Below are 24,644 nucleotides of genomic sequence, written 5' to 3'. Positions count from 1 at the left end.
TAGTTTTCTCCGGATAGAGTGGCAGATAGAAGCATCACTGCACAAGTAAGACCTCAGATGAGAAACAACAGTTATGCATCTTGAAGATCTTCTCAACATATGCCACGCATATATCCCACCATCAAGTAGCTGGAGTCGGACAGTGCTACTTTTTTTTTTTTTTTAAACCAACCTTTTTAGCATTGGAAGAGGTTGTGTCTGAAATCAGGCACCTTAAGAAGGCAGTAAAACAGCCATACCTTTAGATGGATTTTAAATCGTGATTATATATAATGCAGTAAACCATGTATTCTATTCTTCCTTAGAGTGTTTGTCTTTAGATTACAAAGGCTGGTTTGTGTCAAAATGTTTTTGACTGTGGGATTGTTAAGGAAAATGCTACTTACCCAGTATGCATCTGTTCTGGTAGTCACGAGGTAGGTGACTCCTCGTTTCGGTGATAGTGCGAATGGGCATCAACTCCATCCTTAGATTGTTTTGACATAAAGGGTGATGATGCAGTTAGTAAAGTAAAAAAAGATGTCTATGTAAATTGTATCCAAGTAAGATATCACTGCAACAGGTAAAGGTACTTGGGGAGGCGGGTGGGTGCATATGACTTTACAGCTCTATATGCCAAGAACAAGTGCATACTGGGTAAATAGCATTTTCCGTTCGATCATATGCTTTAGCAAAGACTATACAGCAGTTATTTTGAAGCTGTAGCTGGTGCAGTGGTTCGAACGTGTTCTTAAAACTGCCCAGCCCACACTAGTCTGTTTTGCTAACATCTACACAATAGTGTTATGTGAATGTGTGTGGTGTAGACAATGTTGCAGCTTTGTAGATGTCATCTATGGGTATGTTTCCTAAGAATGCCATAGAAGCCCCTAGTTTGCGTGTAGAATGTGCCCAAGGAGGAATTGCTAGTGTGCGTTCAGTTTTAATGTAACATATTTGAATGCACTTAGCTATCCACCCTGCAATGCCTGATTTTGAAATGGGATCACCTTTATGTGGTGGAGTAAAAGCAACAAAGAGTTGTTTAGTTTTCCTAAAGGGCTTTGTTCTTTCTATGTAGAAAAGCAGTGCTCTCTTGACATCTAATGTGTGAAGGGCACGTTCTGCCACGGAATCTGGTTAAGGGACTAATACAGACAACTCAACAGATTGGTTGATAGGAATGGTAGAGATGACTTTAGTTAAGAACTTCAGGTAAGAATTTGGGGTTAGTCCCTAAGGACCACTTTGCTTTGGTGTATTTGCAAAAATGGTTCCTCTATGGTTAGGGCCTGAAGCTCACCCCCTCTCCTCAGATGTGATGGCTATAAGTAAGACTACTTTCCAGGTGAGAAATTGTATTTCACATTTGTGCAACGGCTCGAATGGTGGACCCATGAGTCTTGTAAGTACTATGTTAAGGTTCCACACTGGAGAAGGTGGAAGTCTGGGAGGAATGAGTCCTTCCATAAAAGCTTTACTAGCGGGCACTCTAAAAGAGATTAGTGCTGTCTATTCTGCAGATATGCTGCTATTGCAGCGAGATTTAAGCGTATGGATGTGTACGCTATGTTAGAACGTTGCAGGTGTAATAAATAAATTATGTTTTGTATTGAGAAATCCAGTGGATTGATCTGATTGTTGTTACAATACACAAAAAATCTCTTCCACTTTGCTGCATAGCATGCTCTTGTGGTAGGGCGTCAAGCCTCTTTGATAACATTCATACAGTCTGGCGGAAGATTAAGGTAGACAAAGTCTTGGACTTCAGGTGCCAAATCGCAAGGTTGAGCTGGTTGGGATCTGGATGTCTCATCTTTCCATGGTTCTGAGAAAGGAACTTGGGGGAGAGGTGTAGTTTTTGGTAAGGAACTACTGATAGTTCCAGCGGAGTTGTGAACCAGTGCTGTCGGGCTCATGTGGGAGCAACTAGGATAAGCGTCAGGGAGTGTTGTTTGAGTTCCCGAACGAGTGGGAGAGGTGGAAAAGCGTAAGCAAATATCCCTGACCAATTCACCAATAGTGCATTGCCTTTGGACAATGGGTGTGGATGTCTGGCCGCAAAGTTCGAGCATTTTGCGTTTAGGTGGGTGGCGTACAGCTCTATCTCTGGGTAGCCCCACATTTGGAAGAATGCGGAGGAGAACTGGAGGATGAAATTCCCATTCGTGTATCTGCGGTCGTCGACGACTGAGCAGATCCGCTACTTGGTTGTGTACACCTTGTGAGATGTTCTGCAAGGAGATGCATCTTTTGAGGTATGGCCCATCTCCAGATGCCTTGTGCTACCTGAGACAGCTGTAGAGTGCGCGTCCCTCCCTGTTTTTGTATGTAGTACATGGCTGTCATGTTGTCTATGCGAATCGGGACAGCTTTGCCTACTAGATAAAGTTGAAAAGCTTTTAATGCTAGAAAATTTGCTAGTAGTTGTAGATTCTTTATGTGGAGTTGTTTTTGTCGCAGATTCCACATGCCCTGGATGGTGTATTTTCCCCATATGTGCTCCCCAACCAGTAAGGGATGCGTCCGCTGGTATAAATATCTATGGAACGGGATCAAGAAATGGCTGCACCTTGGAAAGGTTTTGTATGTTCCACCACTGCAGAGAGCGACGAGTACGGTCATCTATCAACACCAGATCTGACAACTGACCTTAAGCCTGGTTCCACTGATGTGCTAAGCAATTCTGTAGGGAACACATTTGAAGTCTTGCATATGGGACGATTAAAATGCAAGAAGCCATCATTCCGATTAGTTGCATGAACCCTCTGGCTGGCAGTGAGTGTTGAGGCTGAAACTGTGAAATTAGAGCTTGCATGTTGCGAATCCTGACTGGGTTGGGGTACGCTAAGGCTATGCGAGTGTCTATTGTGGCTCCTACATACACTTGGGTGTTGGACGGTTGGAGGTGAGACTTGGTGAGGTTTACGGTGAAACCCAAGTCGTGAAGCAGTTGGACTGTCTTTAGAGTGTGATGTATGCAGCTTTGTTGTGATCTGGCTTTTATCAGCTAGTCGTCCAGGTAAGAAAAGACATGGAGTGCTGTCTTCTTAGATGAGCTCCGACTACTGAGATGCACTTGGTGAAAACCCTGGGTGCTGTAGTTACTCCGAATGGGAGGACTTTGAATTGATAATGTTGTCCATCCACCACAAACCTGAGATATTTTCTGTGAGCAAGGGTGAATGGGAATATGGAAGTAGGCGCCCTTTAGATCTAGTGTGGATAGAAAGTTGCTTTGCTGAAGTAGTGGAAGCACCTGTTGGTGTGAGCATGTGGAAGTGGTCGGACTGTATGTAGAGGTTTAGCTGCGTGAGATCTAATATAGGCCTGAGAGAGCCATCCTTTTGGGGAATTAAGAAATACAGGAAATATACCCCGGTTCCTTGATGTATTAACGGAACAGGTTCTATAGCGTGTTTTTGTAAGAGAGATAGAACCTCCTGCTTTAAGAGAGTGACATGTTCCGGTGACATTGCATGTGCTCTTGCAGGAATATTTGGTGGGTGTTTGTAAGCTCCAGGCAGTAACCATATTTGATAATTTGTAATACCCATTTGTCTGAGGTGATAGAATTCCAGACAGGTAAGAATTGGGAGAGACATCCCCCGACAGGAGTGGGATGATCGGGGGTAGTGGAGTGAAGTCACTGTTTGTTTGCAGGGGAAGAGCTTGTGGAATTACCTTTTCCTCTTCCTCTATTATTGTTCCCTCTATAACCTCCTCTAGAATATCCTCTGGGTGAGGGGGATTGATTGTTGCCCTTGTAAAAGGAGGCGGCATGGTCAGTGGACATAGTTTTTGTGCCACCTTTGTAGAAAGAGCGGCGAAAGGAACCTCTACTGGCTGGTAACTGTAAAGCCCCAATGGGCATTGCGACCTCAGTGTCGTCCTTCATCTTTTCCAGCATGGTATCAATAGCTGGGCCGAAAAGATGCTCCTTATCAAATGGATGGTTAAAGATGGAGGTTTGCACCTTTGGCTTAAATCCAGAGATCCTGAGCCAATCGTGTCTGCGTAATAATACACTTGTGTTGATTGCACGAGATGCAGTGTCTGCTGCGTCCAGTGCACATTTAATGGAGGTGTTAGTAATGAGCTTACCTTCCTGTATAAGGTTTTTAGCTTTAGATTTGTATTGGCCAGGCAAGTGTTGTATTAGTTTCTCTAGCTCATCATAGTGAGCCCTGTCGTAACGGGCTAGCAGAGCTTGGGCATTAGCAATGCAGCAGTTGTTGGCTGCTTGCGAAGCTATTCTTTTGCCTGAGGCATCGATAAGCTTGGACTCCTTGTTAGAAGGAGGGGTGTCTCATGTGGCTTAGGAGTTAGCTCTCTTGCGTGCGTTGGAGACTACAAGAGACTCTAGGGGTAGCTGTCTTTTAATATAAATAGGATCGGTGGAAGCTGCTTTGTATTTTTTATCTACTCTAGGAGTAATAATCCTAGCCCTTGCAGGATTCTTAAAGACCTCGTCTGTATATTTTAACATACCTTTCAGCATTGGTAAGGTATGAGTTGTTCTTTGGGAGGAAGAAAGTGTCTCATAAAGAAAATCCTCTTCTAAAGGTTCTTTGTGAAGTTCTACCCCATGGTAATGAGCGGCCCTGTTAAGGAGCTCAATATAACCGATGTTGTCATCAGATGGGGAAGGTCTAGAGGGATACAAATCAGGGTCATTGTGGTAATCATCCCAAGCGTCCGTGTCCTCATCCTGATCCCCGTCCCCTTCATCCCATGGGTTAGGTGTAATAGGCCTAAGTGGTGAATTGACCGGTGTAATGAGTAAGTTAGGATTAGGAGAAGGAGAAGGAGGTGGAATGTAAGGAGGAGAAGGGTTAGTGCCAGTATTTTTCTTCTTAGGAGGGGCATGGTGGTCCTCTGTCACATCAGCTTTCCGTTTCTTTGGAATGGTTGCTTGCATATATCCTGTTTTAGGATTTATAACCATTTTTTTCTGTTTTGGATCAAAAATTGGCTCATTAGAGGGAAGCTCTTTGGGGGAAAGTGTCTTTATCTTTCCGTGGAGACTTCGGCACCGAGCCCTTGGGCATTGTTAATTTGGGCTCAGTGAGTTTGTGCTTCTCTGAGTCCTTGGTTTTTGAGGATTTTGGTTCAGATTCTTTGTTTTTGGAAGATTTCGGCTCCGAATCTTTGGTCTTGGAGGATTTGGGCTCCAAGTCTTTGGATGGTCTGGGCTCCAAGTCTTTGGATGGTCTCTGCTCCGAATCTTTGGACTTGGGATGTCTCCGCTCAGAGAGTTTCGGCTAGGAGCCTTTGGGCGTAGCAGGTGGAACCTTCGGTCCCGAAGGTATCTTGCTATTATGTTTCGAAACCGAAGGTGTCGGTTCGACATCAGAGCAGGGCTGGCTAAAGCCTGAAGGCTTTTCTTTTTGTTTCGGAGCCGAGCTGGAGGGCGAGGCAACTGAAAAGTTTTCTCGGTGTCGACCTGAATCAGAGGGCGAAGGAGGGACCGGAGCCTTTGTCTTTTGTAGAATGGGCCCAGGGGGAGTTGTACTCACTGAACAAAGTCCCACAGTGAGGTCTTCCTCTTCCTCCATGTCAGAGTCAGCTTCGGACACGGAGACATGTTCTTCTTCCTCTGGCTCCGAAGCTGGAAGGTGGATGTCAGAATCTTCTCCGAAGATGTCCGGAATGGAGTCGCTCTGGTGCTGCATTTCGTGGTGCCGAGCCCGATGATCACAAAGTGTCTTTTTCGAGTGGAAGGCTACACAAGTCGCAGCTTTTTTCGTCGTGTTCCGGGGACAAGCAGAGGTTACAAACTTCATGCAGGTCGGTGCATGGTAATTAAGCACAACACCCGGGACATAGTTTAAATGGTGTCCGTTCCATTGACTGCTAACACAGTCGACAAGGGTAGGCCCGACGGCCTGCCTCGGGGTCTTCAATGGAAAGTTTTCCGAAGTAAGGCGATGCGCGTCGAATGATGGGTCGCGAACTATACCCATACCTTCGAGGGTAGTGGATTTCGCATCGAAGGGTCCGAAAACGTTGCCGAACTGGAGCACAGCAATACACATCCGATGGAGGAATAAAACAATCTAAGGATGGAGTCGATGCCCATGTGCACTATCACCGAAAGGAGGAGTCACCTACCTTGTGACTACAAGACTTCTTTGAACAAAAACAAAGTGCAAACATTCGATGGTGATCTATGCTAAAGCATATGATCTACAGCTCATATGCCTCGAACATGTGTTTTCTTGAAATTATCGAGATAACAGGACTTATCATTTAAAGTTGTTGTCATTCTTTTTGTATTGGGGTCAGTTAGTGTCTGTTCCGATGGCTTCCTATCTTGAAACACAGTTGTTCTAGGCTTTTGAAAATGTGTGAATGTAGTACTAACTTGCCTGTAATCCTAGTTCTTCTCCACAAGAATCATGATTATAAGCATTGTTCCCCCACTATTTACAAAAAATATTTATCAAATGTGTATATAATAAGGTTTTAATTTTTAAAAAGCCAACTTTCTAAAAAAAAGAAAATATTTTAAAAGCCTTTGGAAAGATATTGACTTTTTTGATTTTGATAATAGGTTAGTGAAGATTTTTTTCTGTAAGCAATACAAACAGTTTAATAATATTTGTTGAAGAAAACTGCCACCTTGAATCTGCCAAATCAAGGAGATACAGAAGTACTGCTTCTTGCCATCTGGATAGATCAATATTTTTGCGAAGACACCAGATGCAGACCTTTTCCAGCTAGAAGAATAGAATGTTCTAGTATAAGGACATCTGGCTTCTCTTGAAATGCTCATGCAGTCTTGTAGATGATGTCCATATTGCAAGAGTCCAGAAGCAAAGTTTAACAATAGAACCTATGTGAAGTGCTACACCCAAAATGTGTCTAGCTTTATGCACTTGTTTATCGTCCCAAGGTCTGTAATAGGACGGTATTCCTGTTTGGGTCCTCTCTTTTGAACCAGAAATAATTGGAAAATGCTCCCTTGCCTTTCTGTGATAGAGGGATCAGTTCCACGGTTTCTTTGATCAGAAGGGTGCTGACTTTCAATGTCACTTTCAATGGTATTGAGATGACTTCCATGGAGGAATGGCGGGAGGACATGATGAAACCTCAGAAATTAACTATTTGGTACAATATTCAGCCCCATCTGACTTTTCGTCCACTCTTCAAGATCCTTGCTGATGTTTCCCTATAATGGAGTGAGTGGAAGAAGGTAGTCACTGCTTGGTGTCTTTTCCTGTGGCCACCGGATGTATGCTCGCCACTTCCTCTTACCAGCGAGGTTGAAAGGATTTTTGATGTTGTGACGGTTTGTGGTATTTCGCAGCCGCTGAGAAGACCGAATCCTCGGTTGGTGATAATGCCTATCGTTTTTTCAAGGCTCACAGCTTTGAGTTTTTTCAACTCTGCCTTCACATGCTGAATTTAACTGTACATCATCGTAACAGAGGGGTTCCAGTAAACAGAAGGTTTAAAATTCTCTGTTTGACTTCTGGTTTCATGATAGTAGGGCAGGGGTGAGGAACGACAGAGCCGGACTATGACAGTAGCCATGGGCAGCTTAGTCCGCTGAAACAGCATCAGCACTAACATCACCACCCCCTTCATAGGTGGAAGTTGTACATCTAATACTTCTGCTGCCCTTTGCATAACAGCAAAGGAGGCACTTTTCTCAGTAGCAGGAGGGCAAGTTCAGTACGTAAAGAAGACTTCAGGCCACTGACATCTTGAAGTTCTCCATACCAGTTTTCCTCATCATTTCTTTCCCACATGTCATCTGAGTTGTCATGAGTGAAGTAATATATGTGGTCAGAAGCAGTGCATTGATGACTTGATAGTTCAGCTAACTATAACTGGTCATTTTCAGATTTTTTTTAACATTAGTTTTTACCTTATTTCAACATCCAACTAGAAGTTCACTTTATCCTTTGCTTTTTTTCAGTGAACAGATCTGGAAAATGTTACCCTGTAAACATATGTTCGTGGCATGTAGTGATGTAGATTCACATGCTGTGCATACTCTTGCCATCTAGTTCTTGGTCCAGATGTGTGCAAGTTGCATTTCCTCATAGGAGTCTTAAGTCACAAGGTAGAGTGACTGCTGTTTGGTGATCATGGGCATAAACTATCGTAAGATTGTTTTCCAGCACGGCGGGTGAGGATGGAGTGTGAAACTAACTAAGGGATGTCAATGCAGAGGAAGCAACAAAGGGATAAATTAAGAAACACTGCAACAGCCACAGGTGTCCGGGGAGGAGTGTGGGTGCATTTGAATCTACAGCACAGCAGGCCATGAAAGTACAAGTTACTTACCTTCTGTAACGTATTATCTGGTAGAGACACAGTTTAGCAGCAGATTCCTTAACTTTTGAATTCTCCCCGGTCATCAGACTGGATCCAGAAACTTTTCAGCAGCACCTTTGTGCGCCAGAGGACGGCGCCATATGGCTCCGCAATGACATCGTCTCCAGATGGGACGTCAGCGGTGCTATATAAGTTCCTACCGGCACGCGGACATTGGTTTCTTCTTATAAAACTTCCGCACCAGAACGCAAAGCCACCTTAGAAACTGGCTGTCGAAACAGTGTGACCAAAAATGATCTAAATCTTTGAAACACTAATTACGAATAAACATGAATGGTATACTAATACTAGCCAAAGAGTTTAACCATTCCGTCATGAGTACAGGTATGGAAAATTCCTCTGATGCAGACAGCAGAGGGATTTCCCATTTTATTTTTTGCCTTGGGAGGTGGGGGGAAGAGCTTCCCCAACCTCTCGAGGCCTGTTAGGGGTTTTCATTGTAATGACGATAATGCGCATGGTGCACTGTCTTCATTACAACATAAACGAAACTGAAACTTAGCCCCCTAAGCCCTGAGACTGTGAAAATGAAACTATCTGAGCCCCCGAGCACCGAAACACATGGGAGAGGTATTGTTGGAAAAAGGAGAATATTCCCTTTCCAATGGTACCCTTCCCTAGTGGATCTCTGCTTGGGGATCACCCCAGGAGGGCGATCCCCAAGCAGGGAACCCCACACTAGCACCAGTGAGAGGGGAGCAGCCCCTTGGGTAAGGGCCTTTGCTCCCCCCATAGATTTTTCCACAGTATCTTTCTGCCCCCCTGGGGAGCAGATGGGGGCAGTAGCCCTCAATCTGCCCCCTGGAGGGAAGGGGGGGGGGCAGAAAGCACCCTTGACGTCAGGGATAATTTCTTTATTGCCCAGGGGTGGTTGGGCCATTTCCTGTTGCAGCCACTACGCTTACCCACACAAGTGAAGTACCATTTTTATTAGGACACCTGGGGCAACGATAGGTGATAGGAAATTTGTGTCAGCTCGGTGATCCCACAACTTTCCCACACAGAAGTGTTTTCAGCTGAATTTGAGGTTTGCAGGGGATTCTCCGTAGGGAATCGTTGGGTGATCCACATTAAACCATACCTCGCATGACTCCCTTGAGTGTCTAGTTTTCAGAAATTTGTGGGTTTGGTAGTTTTCCGTAGATGGCCGCCGAGCCTGGGGCCAAAAACCCAGGTGGCCCTCATGCAAAACTAGGTTGTTTTGTGATAGGTAATTTTGATGTCTCCTCAAAACATTTTGGGACCTTGCCTGTCATGGGTACTTGACCCACCCACACGAGTGGGTGGATTTTGTGGATCCACGCAGATTCCAGAACTTTCCACCACAGAAAAATGAGGAAAATGTGTTATTTTTGACAAAGTTTGAGGTTTCCAAGGCATTCTGGGTAACAGAACCTGGTGAGAGGCAAGTCACCCCATTCTGTATTCCCCTGGGTGTCTAGTTTAAAAAAAAATGTATAGTCTTGCTAGGTTTCGCTAGGTGCCGGCAGAGCTAGGGTTCAAAATCTATAGCTTGGAACTTTCCAAAAAACAGGGTCAGTTTTAACTCTGAAAATGTGGTGTCCGTGTTGCGTTTTGGGCTGTTACCTGTCGCAGGCACTAGGCCTACCCACACAAGTGAGGTGCCATTTCTATCGGGAGACTTGGGGTAACAGAATTGTAGAGCAACTTATTAACTACTGACTTTCAACGCATTTCTGTCCAACAAATGAAAGACAATGTGTAAAAAAGAAGCCACTTTGAAAAATGTCCTATAATTTTCATGCTAGGATGGGTTGTGAGAAAGCGTCATCTTTCTTGCATGATATGCCCCCACTTTTTGCTGAATTGCTGAATGTACTTTGAGTGTGCCCTGGGCTCCTGCCAGTCAGGTGCCCAGGGCCTATGTTCCTTCCCTAAAAACTATGCTGAAACCTAACACCCAAATTGGCAAACCCTGGCCACATGTCAGCGCCTGGTAAATGGTACCCTAGGTACCCAGGGCTTCGAGACCAGGGAAGGCCCCTAAGGGCTGCAGCACTTATTGTGCCACCCTTAGAGGCCCTGTACCCTGACACAAACACACTGCCCTTGCAGGCTGAGTGTCTGGGTATAGAGTCAACATGGCACACATCCCTGTGTAAAGGTAAATAAAACAGCTGGCGTGCACTCTAATTTGACAACTATACCAAGTGAATGGTGTGTTCAATTGCAATTTTTAAACTTGGTGTGCTGTCCCTGAGGTGGTTCCACCCTGCCACCTAAATACAAAGTGCGAAAGTAACTGGAGCTGAATGCTCTAGACAGGGACTGCACTACCTTTGAAAACTCAAGTTTTCAAAGGTAGTGCAGTCCCTGTCTAGAGCATTCAGCTCCAGTTACTTTCACACATCCCTGTGTGCCATGCCCACAACATACACTGCCCTGGCATACATCAGCCATCCCTCTAGCTGGGTGCCCTATGCCAGTGGTGTGGGTACAGGAGCGTGAGCCCTGTGCCCCTACAGTACCCAGGTCCATTCCTGGGTACTGTAAGTGCAGTGCTGCCATTTAAGAGTATATGGTGCTGGGAGATAGTCAACACGAACTCCACAGCACCATGATGGCTCCACTGAAGACTGAGAAGTTTGGTATCAAACTTCTCAGCACATTAAACCTGCACTGATGCCAGTGCAGGATTTAATGTACAATGCACGACAGAGGGCATCTTAGAGATGCCCGCTGAACCTAACCTACAATCCACGTCTGGTCTGCGGGGCTGCCTAGGCTGCCACACAGCAGACATGTTGCTGGACCCCGCTCTCCTGGGCCTGCAACAATGCACATCCTGGGCGAGGTGCTAGGTCTCCTCCCCCAGGATGTGCAGTGGAAGCTTCAAAGGCATGACGCCTTTGTGAGCTTCTCCAGGCCACTTGCTGTACCCAGCAACCGGCCCCTACCGGTTCTAAACCCCCTCTCTGGCGGGAAGACTGGCCGGAAACCCCAAGGAAGGACAGGGGGTGTGCCAGCCTCTGCCAACCCCACCCCTCAGATAGGGGAGGCGAGGTTTAGCACATACCCAGGCTACCGCCATCTTGAAGAAGGGGAGCCCTGCCCAACCAGGACTAGGCCACTGCCCCCCCCCTCCCACAGGAGAGTGGAAGGATAGGGGGTGCACCCACCCCAGGTCAGGGACCTAGTGGTCCCTGCCCTTTACCTACCTGTAACACCCCTAAATTTAGTATTTAGGGGCACCCTGAACCTTCCTTCCTCAGATTCCGAAGCAGCGAAGAATATCAAGAAGAAAGAAAGACCTGCCGTGCAGCTGTTAACAAGAGGATGACAACAACTGACTTGGCTCCAGCCCTACCGGCCTGTCGACCCTCGAACCTGCTCCTGCTAAACCCCGGCGTCTTCAGTGGTCAGCAACCTCACAAACCCCGGAGGACCTGACTGCCTTGCTTAACTAAAGACTGGGACTCCCACGAGCAGTGGCTCTGCTCAAACATCTGCAACCCCAGGCCCCGGCCTGAAACCGCGGATCCTGCCCACTCTGCACCCCGAGAACCCGGACCGAGCTAAAGTGGACAAAGACCATGAGGATGTCCCCCCGGCAACTGTGACCAAGAATCCAGCACCCAAGGACTCACATCGACGCTCCTGACGACGCCTGCAGCCTCAACACCAGGGACCCCTCCAACCGCGACCAGCAGAGGTTAAGATTTCCCGACGCATAAAGACACCCCTGCACCCGGCGCCCTGCGGCCCCCTGTGCCCAACTCCTGGGTGTCTACCCAACCTACAGCTTCCCAACTTACCTCTCGAAGTGGTGGTCGCACCTGAAAAATCGCCATCCCCGAGTTTGCAGCCTTTGTTCGTCTCGCAGCTTTCCCATTGAAATCCATTGGGCGCCCGACGGCCCAGAAGCCCACTGCACCCGGCTGCCCCAGTGCCGCTGAGGGTGCACTAACTACCCTGTTCGACTTACCCACATGCCCTGAGTAAGTGACCAGGAGCTTTGCTCCCACAGCTGTGTGGCCTGCCGGCTAGCATTCACCAACCAAAGGCCCCCTGCCCGCCATAGGCGAACATTGGGCCTACTCTCTCTGCACCCGGCCACCCGTGTCACTGAGGGTGTAACAGTACAAACCCGAACCTGAGACACCCCGGAATCTTGCCACAGAACCTTAACTCTGCCAGTCGAGTACTTAACTGAAAGCTGATAACTTACATTTTCTCCATTGGGTAACTTTGACTGGTTTTCACTTGGAAATTCTTCTAAGTGTTGGGTTTTGAAACTTTGAAATGTTCACTAAAAATCGTCAGATTAACGAAAACAAAATTACTCACGTGTTCTCAGGAGAGACCCCAGTGCTGGACTTTAACTGAAAGTTGTGAACCCTTATTGTGTAGGACGTATGAGTATCTGTGGGTATGCACTTGTGTGTATGAACGATTGTGTGCGAGTGGTGTAGGATGCGCTTGGACAATTTATGGTGTATTCCATATCTTGTTTTCATATAATTGCAATGCTTTATTGAATACATTCTATACTTTTTGTACCTAATGTATTTGTGTATTATATTTTCGTAGGCCAGTGTTGAATGTGTGCTGCATTTATATCCGTGACGATTAGCACTTTGGATTATTTATGCAGAGAGAGAAATTTTGCTTTGATTGGGTTTTGTACATACTATACCAAAGTAAGGTATACTGTGCATGGAGTCCGGTGGATCTCCATAGGCTTAACGGAGGCTAAAGTAGATAAAAATTGGGAGAGAACATCAGTATTAAGTAGAAGTGGATTTTTCAAACTGCTTAATATTAACCCATGGAGAAAAAGAAATATGCTACTTACCAGTATGCATTTGGCATGCAGAGCTGCAGATCTACACACTATGCATAGATCGCCATCAGGTGTTGGGCCCGGATGTTTGCATTTGTTTTTGTCTTGGAAAGTCTTTGGAAGTCACGAGGTATGTGACTCCTCCTTTGGATCATAGTGCGCATGGGCATCAGCTCCATCCTTAGATTGTTTTTTGCCAGCAGGGAAATGATGGAGCTTTGTAAGAAACAGGAAGGATGCCCATGTATGGTGTATCTAAGTAAGATAACACTGGAACAGATAATAGCAGCCGGGGAGGCGTGTGTAGATCTGCAGCTCTACATGCCAAGAACAGATGCATACTGGTAAGCAGCATAGTCCGTTCGAGGCATATGAGCTGCAGATTACACACTATGCATAGATTGTATAGCAGTATCCCCTCCCTAGCGGCGACCACCAGTATCTGTTGCAGTAGTTTGAAATAGTGTTTTGAGTACAGCCTGGCCCACACTAGCTTGTTGTTTAGTTTGCACATCGACACAATAGTGTTTTGTGAATGTGTGCGGTGTAGACCATGTAGCTGCTCTGCAGATATCGTCTAAGGGAATGTTCCCTAAAAATGCCATTGAAGCCCCTATTTTTCATGTAGAGTGGGCTTTAGGAGGAACAGATAATGTATGTTTTGCTTTGTGGTAACAAATTTGTATGCATTTGACAATCCACCTAGCTAACCCAGATTTTGATATGGGGTTGCCATTGTGTGGTGGTGAGAAAGACACAAATAGTTGTTTGGTGTTACGAAACGGTTGTGTTCTCGCTATGTAGAACAGCAGTGCGCTTTTGAGATCTAAGGTGTGAAGAGCTCTTTCTGCGACTGTTTGTGGCTGCGAGAAGGATACAGGCAGCTCTACAGATTGATTGAGGTGGAAGGGAGAAATGACTTCAGGGAGCAATTTAGGATTAGTACGGAGAACAACCTTATTATGATGCATTTGCACAAAGGGTTCCTGAATAGTTAGTGCTTGTAGTTCGCCAACTCTTTGTAGGGAAGTAATAGCTACTAGGAAAGCAGTTTTCCATGTTAAGAATTGTAGCTCACATTTATATAGATGTTCAAATGGCGGCCCCATTAGCCTTGTGAGAACGATGTTTAAATTCCACACAGGTGAAGGCGGTACTCTGGGGGGGAATTATTCTTTTGAGTCCTTCCATAAAAGCCTTTATGGCAGGTACTCTGAAAAGTGATAGATGTCTATTTTGTAGATATGCTGCTATGGCAGCAAGATGCAGTCTGATAGACATGTAGGCTAAGTTGCATCTTTGGAGGTGTAGCAAGTAGCCTATGATGTGTTGAATAGACACATCTAGGGGATCAGTGTTGTTATGGCAGTATATTACACATCTTTTCCACTTGGCTGCATAGCATGCTCTAGTGGTAGGCCGTCTAGCTTCTTTGATGACGTTCATACAGTCAGAAGGAAGGTTGAGTTAACCGAATTCTAGGACTTCAGGAGCCAGATCGCTAGGTTGAGCTGAGCTAGGTCTGGGTGGTGTATCTCTCCATGGTTCTGGGTTAGGAGGTGTGGAGAGAGGTGTAATGTTTGGTGCAGAACTACGTAGAGTTCCAGCAATGTGGTGTAGCATGGTTGTCTGGCCCAGGTTGGAGCAACTAGGATGAGCGTTAAGGAGTGTTGCTGTAGTTTGTGCACCACTAGTGGAATGGGTGGGAGAGGCGGAAAGCGTACGCAAATCTGCCTGACCAGTTCTTCCATATCGCATTGCCTTTGGACAATGGGTGAAGATACCTGGCGGCGAAGTTTGGGCATTTGGCTTTTTCGTGGGTGGCGAAGAGGTCTATCTGTGGTTGCCCCCACATGTGAAAAAAAGGTTGAAGTACTTGTGGATTTGTTGTGTTTGACGGCTCAACAGATCGGCTATTGTGTTTTGGACCCCTGGGACATGTTGGGCTAGGAGAAACATTTTCTGAGGTATATCCCACCGCCATATGCTCTGTGCGAGCCAAGAGAGCTGCAGAGAGTGTGTCCCACCTTGTTTTTGTATACAATACATGGCTGTCACGTTGTCGGTGCGGACTAAGACAGCTTTGCCTGAAATGTGTTTTTGGAATGCTTTCAAGGCTAGGAATATGGCTAGTAGCTCCAGGTGGCTGATGTGGAGTAAGATTTGCTGAGGTGTCCACCTGCCCTGCATGGTGTGATGAAGTAGGTGAGCTCCCCAGCCTGAGAGCGATGCGTCCGCTGTCATGACTATTTGAGGAACCGGCTCGAGGAACGGTCGCCCTTTGGAAAGGTTCTTGGTGTTCCACCACTGCAGAGAGCGATGGGTACGACCGTCTACCAACACCAGATCTGTCAGCTGAGCTTGAGCCTGGTTCCATTGGCGTGCCTAGCACTCTTGGAGAGAACGCATCTGGAGTCTTGCATGAGGCACTATGAATATGCAAGAGGCCATCATCCCTATGAGTTGCATGAACACTCGAGCTGGAAGAGAGTGTTGCGGTTGGAATCTGGTGAGAAGAGCTTGTATGCTCGCTATCCTGGCGAGACTGGGATAGGCTAGTGCCCTTGAGGTGTCTATTGTGGCACCGAGGTAATGTGTGTGGGACGGTTGCAGCTGGGACTTGGCGTGGTTTATTGTGAACCCCAGGTCGTGAAGTTATGGAATAGTGGCGTGAGTGTGTTGTACACAGTGATTGTATGAGCTGGCTTTTATGAGCCAGTCGTCTAGATATGGGAAGACATGGATGTGCTGTCTTCTTAGATGTGCTGCCACCACCGCTAGGCACTTGGTAAACACTCTTGGTGCTGTGTTGACTCCGAATTGGAGTACTTTGAATTGATAGTGCTGACCGTCCACTACGAATCTGAGATATTTTCTGTGAGCACTGTGAATGGGAATATGGAAACAGGCGTCCTTGAGGTCTAGAGTAGTAAGGAAGTCTCCCCGGGAAATCAGTGGGAGAGCCTGCCGAAGTGTGACCATGTGGAAGTGGTCAGATTGTATGTATAGGTTTAGGGGTCTGAGGTCTAAAATAAGCCTTAGAGATCCGTCCATCTTTGGTATGAGAAAATAGAGGGAGGAAACTCCCTTGTCTTGTTGGTGCAGGGCAAATGGTTCTATTGCACTTTTTTGTAGGAGGGAGATTACCTCCTGCTTTAGCAGTAACAGATGCTCTTGTGACACTGGACGGTGTTTGGGTGGTATGGTTGGGGGGTGGGGAGGGGGGTAGATGTTAGTTCGAGACAGTAGCCTCGAACTATCATCACTTCAGACCCACCTGTCTGAAGTGATGTTTGCCCAGGCATGGAGGAATTGGTGGAGTCTTCCCCTGACTGGAGTGGAATGGTCTGGGGGAAGTGGAGGGAAGTCATGGGGTGGGGTTGGAGGCAGAGCGGGAGTTGTGTTTTTGCCTCTGCTGTTACCTCTGTAACCACCCCTTTGGTAACCTCTAGTAAAGGTGGATTGGGTGGGAGCCTTGTAAGAGGTGGAGGGGTTATCAGAGGAGTAGCCTCTATGGGTGCTTCTTAAGGATGAGCGACGAAAGGACCGTCTGGGAGCTTGCAACTGCAAGGTTCCCGTAGATTTGGCTGCGTCAGTATCCTTTTTCTTTTTCTCAAGTGATACGTCCACACTGGGGCTAAATAGGTGTTGCTCATAAAAAAGGCTGATTGAATATAGAACTCTGGACTTCGGGTTTAAAACCGGAGATATGTAACCAGGCATGCCTGCGCAAAAGGACACTGGTGTTAATTGCCCTTGAGGCGGTATCTGCTACATGTAGGGCACAATGGATGGAGGTGTTAGTGATGGTTTTACCCTCTTATATGAGTTAATTGGTCCTGTTTTTATACCAGTCAGGGAGGTGCTGCATTATGTACTCAAGCTCATCATAATGTGCCCTGTCATACCTGGCTAGCAGCGCTTGGGTATTAGCAATGCGCCAACTGTTTGCTGCCTGTGACTCTGTGCGTTTGCCAGAGGTGTCCAGGAGTTTTGATTCCTTATCTGGTGGTGGTGCGTCACCTGATGTTTGGGAATTTGCTCTCTTCCTTGCATTAGAGACTACCAAGGAGTCTAGTGGTGCAGGGCCTTTAATGTATACTGGATCAGTAGGAGCAGCCTTATACTTTTTTTTCTATTCTCAGGTTGATGACTCAAGCTCTGACTGGGTCTTTAAAGATTTCTGGTGCATGCTTAATGACCCCCTTAAGCATGGGCAAAATTGAGGTGGACCCTTGTGTGGTATCGAAAGTGTCCATGAGAAAATCTTCCTCCACTGGGTCTGTATGAAGGGCAACCCCGTGGTATTGGGCAGCTCTGTTTGGGTCAGGGTCGAAGTCTGTACTCACGGCCCTTTGAGCTGGAGTGATGTCTTCGAATCTGCTTCGGAGGCGCTGATGATGGCTTCTTTGACTCGACCTTGCTCCTCGACACCCTCTTGGAAGATGTCGTCGGGGATCGAAGATGAAGAGCCTGCCATTGTTCTTCAAGCTCGTCGGTCCCGGATCGTCTTCTTGGAGCTGAAGGAGGCACAAGCTGGACAGTCTCTGGCCTCTTGCTCCGGTGAGAGGCAGAGGTTGCACACCTCATGTAGGTCGGTGTGGGGAAACTTCGACCCACATCGAGGACACTTTTTGAATGGCGTCCTTTCCATGAGCCGGAGATGAGGCCCAGGTAGGCCCGAAGGCCTTCGTCGACGACCGTAATCGAAGACTTTTATATTGAAGGGTCCCGTGGATTGGAAAAACGCGATCGAAACAATACCGTTAAGAAGGGAAGGATTGCGCGTCGAAAGTGAAAACCGTTAACGGTTCCGAACTGAAACGCGAGAACACATCCGAGCCTGATGGCGGACAAAAAACAATCTGAGGATGGAGCCGATATCCATGCGCACTATGATCCAAAGGAGGAGTCACAAACCTTGTGTCTTCCAAAGACTTTCCAAGACAAAAACAAGTGCAAACATCCAGGCCCAACACCAGATGGCAATCTATGTATAGTGCTCATATACCTCAAACACAATGTTGTAATTTTCACACAGTTAAGTACATGACTTACAATTCCAGTCTTCAGGTTTTAGAACCAACATTGGGCAAGGGTCAGGTAAGTGTAGACACAGCACCACCAGCGGCACTCGGGCAACCAGGTGCAGAGGTCAAATTTGGTCACTGGGGTCCAATGTTAGTCAATCAAGACTGGGGGCAAGTAAAGAGGTGCCAGTTGATGGTAAGCAAAATCAGAGTTGGGGGGTCAATCTCTTGGGGTTTAAAACAGCACTGAGGGGGCCACGAGCCAGCACCACACCACCCTAAGCAGCACAGAGGCAGCCAGGTGCAGTGTTCTAACAGCGCCGGGCGCCAAATACAAATCAATCGAGAATGAAGATTTCGAACAAAGGTTGCAGACTCGGAGTAAAAAGCTGGATGAAGGGAACCAGTGGCTCTGGAGGAGCTCTATGGCACCGTCGGTTGAGCTCCCCAAGGCCTGAGGCTGCGGGTGCAGGGGTGTCTTTGGAGGTCAGAAAATTCTTACCAGAGCTAGTTACTGTTGGGGGGGGGGGGGGGGGGACCTCTGTTGATATTGCAGGCGTTGTCGTGGAGTCAAGGAGAGGTCACTCTGGGGTAGACTTGAGCTCAGGACCGCTAGGGAACCTTCGAGGGATTGGTGGGCCACTTCAACTAACTTGGGCCAGAAGAATCTGGTGCAGAGGTAGGTCCGGCGGTCTGGTAGTGCGGTTTAGCAGGCCACTGGAGCTCTTGGTGGTGGTTTCTTTGCGGACAGGGCTGCTGTCCTCTAGAGTTACTGGTCTTTGGGGAAGGCAGGCAGGCAGTCCTCCCAAGGTTGTGGAGGTCGCTGGTCCTACAGAACGAGTTGATTTTTGGAGTAGGTTTCTCTAAGGGCTGCAGACAGGCCGGGAGGGCTGGGGCCAATTCAGTTGTCGTCTGGAGGTTCTACTGCTGGTATGTCTCTTCGGTCCTTCCTCTTTACTTCGCCAGTTATCGGAGAATCAAGGTTCAGGGGTGCCCCTAAATACTCAATTTAGGGGCGTTACAGGTGCTGGCAGGTTGTACCCAATGGGCTACTTATCTTTAGGGTGACTACGTACTTTGTACATCAATTTCCTTTAGGAAGGGGGCATACCCCTAATCCTATTGGCTGAAATAGTCACAAACAATATGGAAGAGTTCCAAAGTCTTGTGGGTTTGCTTAAAGACCTGCACATCTATTGAAGAAAGTAAGTCTAAGTTAATTGGTTTAACAATACTTGTTTGTAGTGCTCCTATAGTGTTGCTATACCCACCCAGGTATGTTTTTCCTAGGGTCTCATGCCTAGAACTATATTTAACCATAAAACACCAGAGCACACTCAATCATTATTTCTCTAATCCAATTCAAAAGTCAAAAATGAGTAGCAATAAAGACTGAAAAACTTTTTCTGTTTCCCACATAAAGGTAGTCCAATTCAACCAATGATAGATTGTCCTCTCAATTAGAAGCCAAGCACAATCCCAAATCAGGTCCTTTTGTTATATTTATTTTCACTGTTCATAAAACGCAGAACAGCAGCAGCCGATGTGCGTTTCACCCCCTGGGCTTTATCAAGGCTGCAGAAAAAGAACATACAAATTGTTTCTCTACAGTGTGTCAAACTAAAAGTCACAACTGACCATGTTTCATGCGAATGCCCTCCTCATGCATATTTACAGTCCAGATGTGAAAGAGCAATTGAACTTCATATTCGAATAATGGTGCAGTACTTGTTAGACATGTAATATACGCAGAGAACCATTGAATACTGGAGCACCCTGTAGCAGCTCCAATTTCTTGGATGTGTCTGTATACCATGTAGCAGCTCTCACATATGCACCATAATAACACCTTTTTGACAAGAAAAAAGAAAAAAAGAAAAAGATGAGGAAAAATAAAAAGAGGAAAGAGATGGTATGTGACAAAATGTAAAGGCATGCTCAACCCTAAAGCCATAATGACTAATGTTGTAGGAATAGACAAGGTCTGTGATTAAAAAGTTCACCAACAATAATACCAATGTTTCAACCGTGTCTATAAGTTTACTTAAAAACAAAAAGTGATATCTGCACTATATAAATGTGGGCTATACCTTCATCGTCAAAAGTAATTATTAAAGTGAGGATGCAATCACCCCCATATACAAAACTTATGTATTGAACCATAGTGAGCAACCAAGCTCACCTCTAATCAAATAGTAGGCAAGACCGAATCCTCTAGAATCTGTTATGATTGCACAAGCTTCCGTGATAAGAAGTGACTCTGTGGAGACATAGCATCATTGTCTCTATTAGAAGGTGCAATTAGATCTATATTCTTCTTAAAATGACAGTCATGTAATGGCACCAAATGTGCCCCAAGATACAAGTTAAAACAATGAAAAAGGTCGCATATATAAAAAAGTAAGACTCCTTACCCGCATACAAAATGGATTTAGTGGCAATTCGATCAAGTAAGGAGAAAATCCATCCATAAAAAACTTTTGTTATTCCTCTTCTTTGTATTGTTCCACAGATTAGTGTTTCACTTGAATCTATTTTGTTGCTGATGTTTTTTAACAAGGACCTTGATAAGTTCACTTTGATAATAAGTGCCGGCAGACAACGACGGAAGGAAGAAAAGCGGAGAAAAAAGAAAAGAAAACATAGGCAAGCTATGGTCAGTGTTGTTAATGAGAAAAAGCGGGTTATTATAACCTCTATTTTTATAACGTCACCCATTTATGAAAGCTAGAAATCCAATTTCCATTACCTGTGTTGACTCGCGCGTCCGTGAAGTAACGATCCGCAACAAAGCGTTTGCCGGGCGTATCGGCCATCTTTTTATTCCATGACGATCACGGAAAGTGTAAAAACAAAAAGAGGACTCTGTTCCATTTGTACCGCCTCAAGGTGAAGAAGACTTCCTTTTTTTGTTTTTTTTCAGATTTTTATTATTTTCTTGCCCAAGGTATAAACATTGCAGACATTTAGCAAATATCCATAATCATCACCTTCGCATTGACTAACATTGTGGCACTTGATATTATAAGTTCGCAAACATTTCTTGAAACTGGTGAGTGTCCCGATTTTACATTTCCAACTCTCCTTCATTTTCCTCCTCTACTTCAATCTCAGGTGGTTCACAAATGTTTCCCCTGTATTTATTCCACGCCCCCCATATCCTGATCCATTACCCGGGGCAACCCCTATTCACAAATACTGTTTTCTCTGCCACCATGGCCAAATCAAGATCCCTACACCAGCCTGTCAATGACGGTGTCTCTTTCGCTCCCCACTTTTGTGCGATATTGCGTTTTGCTACCATTATCCCCATTGTTACCCACCCCTGTGCAGGGCGGGTGAGGTCATTTGGCTCCCACACGTTTAGAATGCATCTTCTAGGCTCGGGCGCCAGTGATATTTCCACCACTTGCGAGATAGTCCTCATTACTTGTATCCAATATTCTGCTATCCTGGGACATTCCCACAAGATATGGAGGAAAGTGCCCTCCTCCCCACAACTTCTCAGGCAATACGGATGTGGTGCCGACCCTATTGTGTGCAGGATACATCTATTGTAGTAGGTTCTATGCAGAATTGTTAATTGTACTAGTTTAAGTCTAGACAGTATCCCCACCTCCCGCGGTGATGCTAGCGCCTCACGCCATTCATAGTCGTCGAAGTCGCCCACCTCTCGTGCCCATTTTTCCCTGAGTGCCAGGTGAGGATCCGGGAGGTTGTTCACTATCTTTTTATATGTGAAGGAAATGGCACGTCTATACATGCAATCTGTCAGAAGCCTATCCTCCAAGGGGGTGGCTTCAGGGACCTCTGTGCCCGGTGGAATGGCCGTCCGTAGCGCATGCCTAATCTGCAGGTACCTAAAGCGTTCAGAGGGCACCAGGTCGTATTGCGGCCTAAGATGCTCAAACGTGGCTACTCCTCCCTTATGCCACATGTCCCCCACTGTAGATATCCCAATTGCATCCCATTTGTCGAAGCCCTTGCAGTGTCCCAGGTCGCCCAGCTGCTGTCACCCACAGGGGGGTGAGCTGTGTTATCTTTCCTGCCCATCCCATTTTTCCCTGCGCTATATGCCAAATATCGACCGTCAACCTAGTGGGCCCGAGTAGCTTCGGCGTGCGCTTTTTGTTATACAGTGTGCACATCATGCCTTTCGCCCCGAAACCATCTCTATCTGCCCTGTAGGCGAGATTCGCCTGCGGAACATGCACCCATTGATTAATGACTTTCAAGTGCGCCGCCCAATAATATAACTGGATGTCCGGCAGCGCAATGCCCCCATCAAACCACCCTTTGTTAAGCTTGCGTTGTGCGGTGCGTGCCGGCTTGTTCCCCCACATTAGCCCCGCGACTTGTGCCGCAATGTGCTTAAAATATGTGGGCGGCACCGAGTATGGTGTATTTTCTAGGGCGTACAGAAATCGAGGCAGCGCCATTATCTTAAAAAGCGCTGCCTTCCCAAGCAGCGTTAGGGAGAGAGTCCCCCAGTGAGTGACATCTCTTTTGAGACGGTCCAGGGGGGGGCAAAAGATTTTTCTTTAAAAATTTCTCAGGATCCGGAGTCATGTAGATTCCCAAATATCGGAATCCCTCTACCAAAATTTGCAGTGGGCAATCCTCCGGGAGCTGTGGTGGTGGGCCTTGGAGTATGAAAAGTGTGGACTTGGACCAGTTGATAGTGTAGGCCGATGCGCGGCCAAACTGGTCACATACATTGAGAAGCACCAAGATGGAGAGTCTAGGGGAGGCCAGGTAAAGCAGAACGTCATCCGCATAGAGCGAAATGCGATCCTCCCAGTCTAGTGACCATCGCAGTCCACGTATTTGAGGCTCCCACCTGATGCATGCCGCCAGTGGCTCCAACACCAGTGCGAACAGCAACGGTGAGAGCGGACAGCCCTACCTCGTGCCAGTGGGAAGTCCTCCAATATGTGTCCATTAGCCGTTACATGGGCCATCGGCTTTGTATAGAGTAGTCTTACCCACGCACAGAAGAAGACTTTTTTGTTCATATTATATATATATATATATATATATATATATATATATATATATATATATATATATATATATATTCAACAACCTCGATGACGCTGCACCTCCAACTTGGCGAACAGAGACACCACGAATCCCAGGAATAAGGCAAGATGTTATTTATTAATCGAAAATGCACAAAATCTGACGCGTTTCGGGCGGTTGCCCTTGCTCACAGATAGTCAGTGCCGGTAATGCCGTTTTTTTAAATTTGCTCTGTGTGTACCACGTGGGATAATCAACATAGACAAGCTACTAAGTGCCTTAATGCACTGACATGGTTCAGTCTTTCTTCTACTCAAAACAGAAAGTTAATTTTAAAACATCGGATGAGAAGATCTAAAAACCCATACCTGTAAGCTGAGCAAATATCAGAATAGAGAAATACACAGCATAAATGCGGAAACTCATTTTGAGATGCTAGCTGGGTACAATAGACTGAGTCAACAAGGTAATTCATGAACACAAGACATATGTGACAAATCAATGCTTAAATATGTGCAAATTCTACTGATAAATATGTACAAAAATAACGCCGTTGCAAAATGTGCAAATTACGCCGTGCAAATTATGTTATTGCAATACATTTCATATAGACAATATGCCAGATATATGTGCAAATAATGCAAGTAATGAAAAGAATTCGTCACATAATCTATAATATATATATATATAAATAAAGAAATCCATATATGATCTGTATAAATAAATTATGCTTAGTAAATTCTCTTTATTTAATCGTTATGTCAATTGGCAACTAACATGAAGTACTTAATATATTCGAATATCGTAGTATTTGAAATTTTATTTTTTATTTCTTTTGTTTATTAATATAGGGATTTATAAAGCGATAAAATACCCCTTAGTTCTCCTAAGTCAACAATAGATAATTGTGGTTGGAATTGGTACCGTGATGCACATGAAGCATCACTAGGCTGTTTCTATTTTAGACATAGAAAAGAGACTGTCTATGTACGGTCCGAACCTGAACAATAAGTTTTATCATTATTGAGGGAAAATTGTTTATTGTTTATTTCCCAAAATGGTGACAGGACTTCCTAGTTTATCAAGAACCTGTCCCTAAAGCTGGAAAAATCAAAAACCTTGACCCCATAAGAATACCAAAGGAGTAATTAAGTTGATACCTGCTAGTGCTACCGCTCATTGGAAATGATGTATTGGATTTCTAAACATATCAAAGAAGTTAGACAGGACATATATGACTTGCCTACCCCTTGATGTTTATGAGAGACCGCGCAAAGAAGTGTGTCCACTCGTCATCAAAATGACATAAAAGGACAGAGATGAAGATTATTCCTTTTATAACGATTTTTCTTTAAAAATCTTAGTTGTATCACATACAAAGGAATAAGATCAAAATGAAGATGTAAATTGAGAATCAAAACCAGATAGTAACATCCCATATAGACACACAACGTGGACTA

The 24,644-nt window shown here is 45.7% G+C and overlaps 1 protein-coding gene across 3 annotated transcripts in view; it reads right to left on the bottom strand.

Moving 5' to 3' along the window:
- The window catches only part of TNPO3 (transportin 3), a 1,119,313-nt gene that overhangs the window by 129,204 nt on the left and 965,465 nt on the right, over positions 1–24,644 (bottom strand). The gene's annotated exons all lie outside the window — the stretch shown is intronic.

This window comes from Triturus cristatus, chromosome 4_1 (assembly GCF_964204655.1).
Source record: "Triturus cristatus chromosome 4_1, aTriCri1.1, whole genome shotgun sequence".
In the NCBI taxonomy this organism is placed as follows: domain Eukaryota; kingdom Metazoa; phylum Chordata; class Amphibia; order Caudata; family Salamandridae; genus Triturus; species Triturus cristatus.
Note: the sequence above shows the minus strand (reverse complement) of the source record. Positions and strands in the feature narration are given on the sequence as shown.